This window comes from Podarcis muralis, chromosome 4 (assembly GCF_964188315.1).
Source record: "Podarcis muralis chromosome 4, rPodMur119.hap1.1, whole genome shotgun sequence".
NCBI classification, from domain to species: Eukaryota; Metazoa; Chordata; class Lepidosauria; order Squamata; family Lacertidae; genus Podarcis; species Podarcis muralis.
This window is the reverse complement of record NC_135658.1, coordinates 49,452,868-49,461,878: the sequence shown is the minus strand read 5'-3', so window position 1 is coordinate 49,461,878 and position 9,011 is coordinate 49,452,868. Positions and strand designations below refer to the sequence as shown.

At 39.9% G+C, this 9,011-nt stretch overlaps 1 non-coding gene across 1 annotated transcript; it reads left to right on the top strand.

Moving 5' to 3' along the window:
* Positions 1–8,113: 8,113 nt before the first annotated feature.
* TRNAV-UAC (transfer RNA valine (anticodon UAC)) lies at positions 8,114–8,182 on the top strand. The gene has a single exon. It is a non-coding gene; the product is annotated as a tRNA-Val (tRNA).
* The last annotated feature ends 829 nt before the right edge of the window (positions 8,183–9,011 follow it).

Below are 9,011 nucleotides of genomic sequence, written 5' to 3'. Positions count from 1 at the left end.
GATGTTTTTCCTTCCTAATAAAAAAGGGAGGCCTCTTGCAAGCCATCATTCCTCCTGTCAGCGAGCCTCCCTATCTCAGAGGAAATCATGTAACAACTTTACGACAAATTCTGAGTATAGAACAAGAGTCTCTCATATTATACAGCTACAGAAATTTTGTGTGATGTGCAAGGCCAGCCCAAGACTGTTTGCTGCCTGAGCCAATGGACAATATGGTCCCTTCCCATCCCTCCAAGTACAGAACCTGACTGGATTGATAGGTAAATATTAGTTCAGCACTGGTGATGGGACAGCCTTCTCTTCTGCACCCAAAGGTTGCCTATCTTACAGAATGCAGGTCAAGCCATGTGACACAGATAGCTGTGCTTTCTATTTTTTTTTTATAATAAATTTTTATTAGTTTTCCATAAATAAAGAATAAACAAAACAAAAACATAGGCATAAACAAACAAAAACATGACTTCCCCATACCACCCCTTTTCTGCATTCTTGTTTCAAGATTTTTCAGCAACCCTCTGATCAAAACTTAAATATATTTCATGTATTTAACTTCAGTTAGTTATTAATACAACTGTAGTTCTTTATCTCTTATAACTCTGAGCCCCTAATTTTCCAAATTACAACAGTTTTTAAGATAAACTTTAAATTTGTTCCAATCTTCATCCACCGCCTCTTTCCCCCGGTCTCGAATTCTGCCAGTCATCTCTGCCAGTCCCATATAGTCGATCACCTTCGTCTGCCATTCTTCCAACGTGGGTAAATCTTGCGTCTTCCAATACTTTGCTAAAAGAATTCTTGCTGCTGTGGTGGCGTACATAAAAAAAATCCTATCCTTCTTTGGCACCATTTGGCCCACCATACCCAAGAGAAAGGCCTCTGGTTTTTTAACAAACGTTCTCTTCAGAACTTTTTTTATTTCATTATAGATCATTTCCCAGAAAGCCTTAATCTTCGGGCAGGTCCACCAAAGGTGATAGAAGGTTCCCTCCGTTTCACTGCACTTCCAACACTTGTTATTGGGCAAATGATAGATCTTTGCTAACTTCGCAGGAGTCATGTACCACCTGTAGATCATTTTCATAATGTTTTCTTTTAAGGCATTGCATGCCGTAAATTTAACACCAGTGGTCCATAACTGCTCCCAGTCTGCAAATTCAATGTCATGCCCAATGTCCTGTGCCCATTTAATCATATTAGATTTCACCATTTCATCTTGAGTATTCCATTTCAACAGCAAGTTGTACATTCTTGACAAATTTTTAGTATTGGGTTCTAACAGTTCTGTTTCTAATTTTGACTTCTCCACCTGGAAGCCTTTCTTTCTGTCCTGTTTAAATACTTCATTTATCTGTCGATAATGTAACCAATCTCTCACCTTAAATTTCAGTTTCTCAAAACTCTGCAATTTTACATTTTCACCATCTTGTTCTATAATTTCACAATATTTAGGCCAATTAGAACCCATATTCAATTTTTTCACCTCTTTTGCTTCCATTGGTGACAACCACCTGGGGGTTTTACTTTCAAACAGGTCTTTATACTTAATCCAAACATTATACAGAGCTTTCCTCACCATATGGTTCTTAAAACCTTTATGTAATTTTACCTTGTCATACCATATATATGCATGCCAACCAAATCTATTGTCAAATCCTTCAAGGTCCAAAATGTCTGTATTCTCGAGGAGCAGCCAATCTTTCAACCAGCAAAACGCTGCTGATTCATAGTAGAGTCTTAAGTCCGGCAGGGCAAAACCCCCTCTATCTTTCGCATCTGTTAATGTCTTAAATTTTATTCTTGGCTTTTTGCCCTGCCAAACAAATTTCGATATGTCTTTCTGCCACCTCTTGAAACAGTCCATCTTGTCTATTATTTGTAATGTCTGAAACAGAAATAACATTCTAGGCAATACATTCATTTTGATAACAGCAATTCTGCCTAACAAGGAAAGTTTCAGCCTTGACCATATGTCTAAATCTTTCTTAACTTCTGTCCAACATTTATCATAATTGTCTTTAAAAAGATTCACATTTTTCGATGTCAAATTCACCCCCAGGTACTTCACTTTTTTTGCTATCTCCAAACCTGTTTCATTCTGGAATGTCTCTTTTTCTTCATTTGTTAGGTTTTTTTCCAATACTTTAGTTTTTTGTTTGTTCAGCTTAAATCCTGCAACTTGACCAAATATCTCGATCAGTTCTAAAACTCTTTTTGTACTAGTGATTGGCTGTTGCAAGGTCAAAACTAGGTCATCTGCAAATGCCCTTAATTTATACTCTTTCACTCCGACCTGAATTCCTTTAACCAACTGGTCCTTTCTAATCATATTTAACAAAACCTCCAGAACTAATATAAAAAGTAGGGGGGAAATAGGACATCCCTGTCGTGTTCCTTTCTCTATGGCTATCTCTTCCGTTACCACATTGTTCACAATTAGCTTTGCCTTCTGCTCAGAATAAATTGCACCTATACCATTTTCAAAACCTTGGCCTACCCCCATCCCTTGGAGATTCTTTTTCATAAAACTCCAACAAATATTGTCAAAGGCTTTCTCCGCGTCCACAAAAATCAAAACCGCTTTTCTGTTAATGTTCATTTCCAACAGTTCCACAATGTCTATTATGTTCCTCACATTGTCAGACATGTGTCTACCCGGGAGAAAGCCAGATTGATCCTTATGAATCTCGCCTGTCAATACTTTCTTCAGTCTTTTTGCTAAAATGTCTGCAAAAATTTTGTAATCCACATTTAATAATGATATCGGGCGGTAGTTCTTAACCTGGTTCTTTTCAGTCTCGGTCTTTGGTATAAGTGAGATAAAAGCCTCTTTCCACGTTTCAGGTGCCTTTTTCCCCTCCAGTATTTCATTACAAACTTCTTTTAGTGGTTGCACTAGACCTTCTCTCAAAGCTTTATAATATGTAGCCGTCAGTCCGTCTGGTCCTGGAGACTTTCCCTGTTGTGCCTTTTGTATGGCCTCCTCTATTTCCTGTTCTGTTATTTTCTCATTCAAAATCAACTTGCCCTGTTCTGGAATTTTCGGTAGTCCATAATTTTTAAGAAATTCTTCTATTTCTTGTTCATTTACTGGCCCTTGTGTGTATAATTTCCTGAAAAAACTTTGGAAACAGTTACTTATCTCATTTGGCTTATGAACATTCTTTCCCTCTATCTCCAAACAAGTAACTGTGTTCAATTTTTGTCTCTTTTTCAATTGCCATGCAAGGAGCTTCCCACACTTATCTGCAGACTCAAAAGTCCTTTGTCTCATTTGTTTAATTTTCCATTCTATCTCTTGATTTGTCAGTTCCATATATTGCGTCTGATAATATTTTATTTCTCTCAAAATTTCTTGAGACTTTGGTTTTGACCTCAGTTTCTTTTCTCCTTCCTTCATTTTTTCTAAAATTCTTTCTTTCCTTTCATTTTGCTTTTTCCTCTTGATTGAATTCTGTTGTATCAGGAAGCCTCTCATCACGGCTTTACTTGCGTCCCAAATTGTTCTTTTTTCCACATCTGTTCTCAAATTTATCTCGAAGTAATCTTTCAATGTCTTTAGGGCCTTTATACAGAATTGTTCATCTCTAAATAGGGAGTCATTCATTCTCCATCTAAAGGATCCAGTTGTTGTCATTTTCATTTCCATCTTTACGGCATTATGGTCGGAGCAGGTTTTTGGGCAGATTTCTACTTTTTTAATCTTTGTAGCCATCACACTAGATACCCAGATTTGGTCGATTCTCGTCCATGTCATTTTAGATTCCGAGAAAAAAGTTCCCTCTCTCTCGAGAGGATTCTTTGTTCTCCAAATATCAATCAAGTCCATATTTTCCGTCATCTCGAAGAAAGTCTTTGGTAATCTTCCTTCTTTAGATATTGTCTGTCTTTGTGCCTTGTCCATGTTTGTAGAAACCACTCCATTCATGTCCCCCATCATTATTATTTTGCAGTCGAGATAATCTAGTAAGGTCTCATGCAACTTCTTAAAAAATTCTGCCTTCCCATCATTTGGTGCATATACTCCAATTATCAAATATTTTTCCCCCTGGATCTGTACTTCAATTGCCAGGTATCTTCCTTCTTCATCCTTAAATTTTAACTTTGGGTCCAATTTTTCCTTTGCATAAATCACTACTCCTCTCTTTTTTACTTTATCGGAAGATATAAATTCTTGTCCCAGTCTTTTGTTCACCAACAATTTCCTGTGTGCTCTAGTTATGTGAGTTTCCTGTAGACATATCAGATCCAGTTGTTCCCTTTTCAAAATGTGGAAAACCTGTCGTTTTTTTCTGGGATGGTTCAAACCGTTGCAATTCCAACTTAGAAGTTGCAGAGACATTTTGTTTGTTAGATGTTTGATCCTCCGACTGCTCCAAGTTTTTCTTCCTCTTCAGTTGGCAGTTGTGGTAGTCCAAATGATAGATTTGCAATGTCTGTTAGCCCTCCTCCTTCTGGTGTTAATCCTTGCCCTTCTCTTGCCGGATCCACCGTACCTTTCTGTAGGTCCTCTAGGTTTCTCTCCAAAAAGTGCTCTTTCTCCTGTACTGTTCTTATTCTTACTTTCTTCCCTTTGTAGTTAAAGGACAACCCCTGTGGGAATTCCCACCTGAAAGGTATGAAGTTCTTCCTCAGCAAATTGGCAAGATCTCTATAAAAGGTCCTCACTTCCAAGATGTATTTAGGGATGTCCTTAAAGATTTGGACTTGAATGTTTCCAATCACCAAAGCTTTTTGGTAATGAAGGTTCAGTATCTTGTCTCTTTCCTCTTTGGTTCTAAAGGTGATCAGACAATCCCTTGACTTCTTGCTTTGCTTTCTACCAAGTCTGAAAGCAGTTGTTATCCCCACTTCATCTTCCTCCAGATCTTCTTGCCAGTTTTCCAGAATTGCCTCTGTGAGAAATTCCGCCAGATTGTCCTCTTCTTTCTCTGGAACCTGTCTAAATTTCAGATTTCGTTCTTTCCGTTGTAATTCCAGTAAGGAGAGGGCCGCTTCATGCTCATTCACCTTTTTCTCAATCGGCACAAGTCTTTCCTGTGTCTCACCTGCGACAGATTTTGCACTCTCTGCAATTTTCCTTGTTTCTGAAGATTCCTGAATCAGTCTATTTATAGATTCTGTATTTGTTGCCACTGATGTGGTATTCAAATCCAATCTTGCTGTAAGTTCTGTCAATTTCTTTGAATTTTCTGCTGATTGCTTTGTTAAGGCCTCAAGGGATTGATTTATTTTAAGCAGTGCCTGTGTCATAGGTTCCATTGATGCTGCTGTCCCAGTGTCTGGTGGAGGCACTGTGTTGCCAGAGATTGAGCCTCTTTTCTTTTGTGTTAGTTTAACTTTAGATCTGGTTCTTATCTCCTCTGCCGTGCCACTCATATCCCAAGGCCGTTCTCACAGGAAAAACTTGCAATGGAAAATCCCAGTATTAGTCAGTTACTTTACAATTTTTCCCTCTTAGCCCTCAAGAGGGAGCAGTTAAAAGTTTCCAAGTTAGAAACAACAAAGAGACAGAAAGCCGGATGTAGAAAATCTCAAGTCCGCCATTAAAGTTGTAAAACTTTTTCTCCAATTTAAATTTGGTTAGTCCAATATCAGTAACAAAGTCCCATTTAAATCTTAAATGTCTTAAAATTTTTCCACCATTTAAGGTATAGTCTATATCCACTTCAAAGTTGTTTTAAAGAACAGTTTTCCCGGTGTTAAGTCCTGGCAGGTCGTCCCGGGGATCAGAGCAGTGAAAAACTTTGTTTCCCTTTAAATTAAAAGTATCTTCGCAAGACTGTCTTTTTTCCCCCTTCTCCTGCCAATCTGGAGGGGAGAGATACTTTTGACAGCTCAGGTTTGACAGTTCGCAACTAAGTCTCTAATAACTGCAGCGAGGTCTTTCGTTGCTTTAAATTCCTGCAGTCCGGGGGGGGCAGACTTCCTTATTTTTTGCCCTCCCGTTTTCAGCCAAATTTTCAATTTTTAAAGGTTCCTAATTTTTTCCCTTCTTACTCACGGGAATCCAGTCCAGATTTTCTTTTCAGGAAGGAATCGGCGCTCTCCGCTAATGGCGACGCGGCTTCACTCCGCAGGCTGGGTAGCGACTCTCAGCACCGCGCTCACTCCCGATGCCGCTCCGGAGCCTTTAAAAAGGCTCTTTCACAGTACCGGGGGGCGCAAAGGTGCCCACCGAGTCTCCTTGCTCTCAGGCTTCCGCGCCTGAGATTTTAGGGGTCCCCCGCTCGCCGTAGCGGGTGAGACCCGAACTTGCGGAGCAGTCCTTCTCCGGAGCTCGGAGGTAGGACCGCCATTAAGCGCTGGCACCGACCGGAAGTCGATAGCTGTGCTTTCTAACACCTCACTGCTGCTCCACACTTTCCATCTGAGGTGGTTAATGGTAGGGCAGGCCCTGGTGATGTTTGTCTGGTTGCATCAAACAATTCTGTTAAATTTTGTTAAGGAAGCAAAGCATTCGAATGCTTTGCTATCTGAAAATGACTTATCTGTTTCAAAAAAAAGAAAAGAAAAAGAAAATTCTTCTTGAGCTCTATCTCAGATCATTAAACAAGATTGCATGCACTCAGTGAACCTACAGTATTTGAAATCTGCTGCCATTCAAGCACAAGTTGGAAAAACTGTAGTGGTTTGATCAATCATCAAAAATGGTGTATTCACCATATAAATGGGGGTCTGGGGAATGAGGAAGCATTTTGAAACTCCCAAGAACTTTCCTGAATGCAAAAAGTACTCAAGTGTGGTATTCGCTCCTCCACGTAATTACAATCAACAGCTATTTCAGAGGAACAATCTCAACTTACACTTGCAAGATTTCTTTCCCCCTGAAAACTCCTGGCTTATTGCTTTTTACTCTTTAAATACCAGAACCTTGTTCTTTTCGTTTTGGCGGCTGGCAATAAGTATGTTTCAGCAGTTTCTGTGGGGATCCAGCTCTAATCCTATCTTGTCCTGCTCAAGCACTCTTTTTGATTAAAAGGGTTTCACAGGATTTAAAGCATTCTGCTGGAATTGTTTGAACTTCACCAAAGGCCAGGCTGGTGTCTTCACAGCTGTTTCATCACAACAGAATTTAAGCATGAGGTGGTTTCAGATAAATCATTGCAACACAGGGGGGGAAATGGGAATGGTAGGCTTGTGGAATTAATTTTCACATCAGAGTTGCTCTGTCATATTATAGCTACAAATAAAGTGAGCATACTATGCGGGTTACAGACATTTATAGCCGCTTTTAGGGCTTATTCTAAAACTCCACTTGTAGCATAGTTCTGAAGGCACCACATTAAGTATGGTGAACCTGTTACTAGATGCCCAGCTATCTTATACACTAACATAGAATATGTAAACATAACACGTTAAAGCCGTCAGATTTATTGGGGAACTTTTCAGGCATTGTGTTGGTCCGCTTCCCTCCCTGCTTTTATGGCTGTTGACATGAGCAACATCACATGCTACCTTGGAGTGCTCAGATTTTTATCTCAGTTAGGAAGAAGAAGAAGAGTTTGGATTTGATATCCTGCCTTTCACTCCCCTTAAGGAGTCTCAAAGCGGCTAACATTCTCCTTTCCCTTCCTCCCCCACAACAAACACTCTGTGAGGTGAGTGGGGCTGAGAGACTTCAAAGAAGTGTGACTAGCCCAAGGTCGCCCAGCAGCTGCATGTGGAGGAGCGGAGACGCGAACCAGGTTCACCAGATCACGAGTCTACCGCTCTTAACCACTACACCACACTGGCATGTAGTTCCACTCCTATCAAATTCTGGGCAGGATGCATTTGCAAAGTTGATTCAGGACATCCTTGCAAGTTTTGAGCCTGCAGAGGAAATATGGTGTGTGTGTGTGTGACAACTTTATGCTGAGATGAAGATTTCCCCTTGATTCAGAGGTCTTTATACATGTGAAGCTGATGCCAAGAACTCCCGCTCAATACAGGTGTGCATAAGGAAACTTCAGTGTTTCTCCCTGAGAATTGTGAAAGGCTTTCAGTGAAGTTCCAATCCCATTTCTCCATATTTCAGTGGAATGGGGAAAATTTGCCCAATCACTATCATAACTAAATACTAAAAATCATAACATTTGTTGAAGGCATATATGAGCTGCATGTGCATGGAAGGGCCATAGCTTAGTGGCAAAGCATCTGCCTTACATGCAGAATGCCCCAGGTTCAATCCCTGGCAGCTGCAGCTGGCGCTAGCAAAAATTCCTTGACCGAAACCCTAGAGAACCACTGCCAATCAGAGTAGGCAATTTTGGGCTAAGTCAATGAAATGAGTATGACTCAGTAAAAGACAGCTTCCTATGTTTCTGTATTCTGAAGTAGAGATTGACCCTGGATAAGAATTCACTTCCCCACCAGTGAAGCTGCAAATATGCATCTGAAACATTCATGGCACTTTTGTGGAAAGGTACTGTATAAAAGCAAGGTGCTAGTAATGAAAGATGTGCATAGATTTTAATTATCTCCTCCACAGTCAATAGAACTAAGGTGAATCTGTACATCTGTGAAAACACTAAAAATGAAACATTTATTACTAAGTGTGATTTACAGCCAGCTACAATTGAGTTACGATAAATGGATTGGCAATTTAGGTCCTGACAAAATCCACTGTAGCGATCATTTTCCTTGTTCCAGGTTAGCACATAATATTTTGTGATGCTATTCTGGCACAAGGTCCTCTTACAGAGGGCTGATGCACATTCAGCACTATACTTGCTCGCATGCCAACCGCTATGAGATAGATGCATAAATTGAGACTTCAAAGCAAGCTGTAAAACAAACAGTCCAATAGTAGCCATTAACCACATTGACTTAAAAAGCGAATGCCATTAAAAATTAATACTAGAGTTCGCTGTTTCAATAAACTGCCAATGCTAATGCAATTCCCCCTGTGAGGATCATTATAAGGATAGTTCTGTGGCATCATAGCCCTTTGCACTCTTGATCACAATAGGAAAACAATATACCTATAATTAAAAATCGCACAGTAGCGCTAATTAAGACACATACAAAAC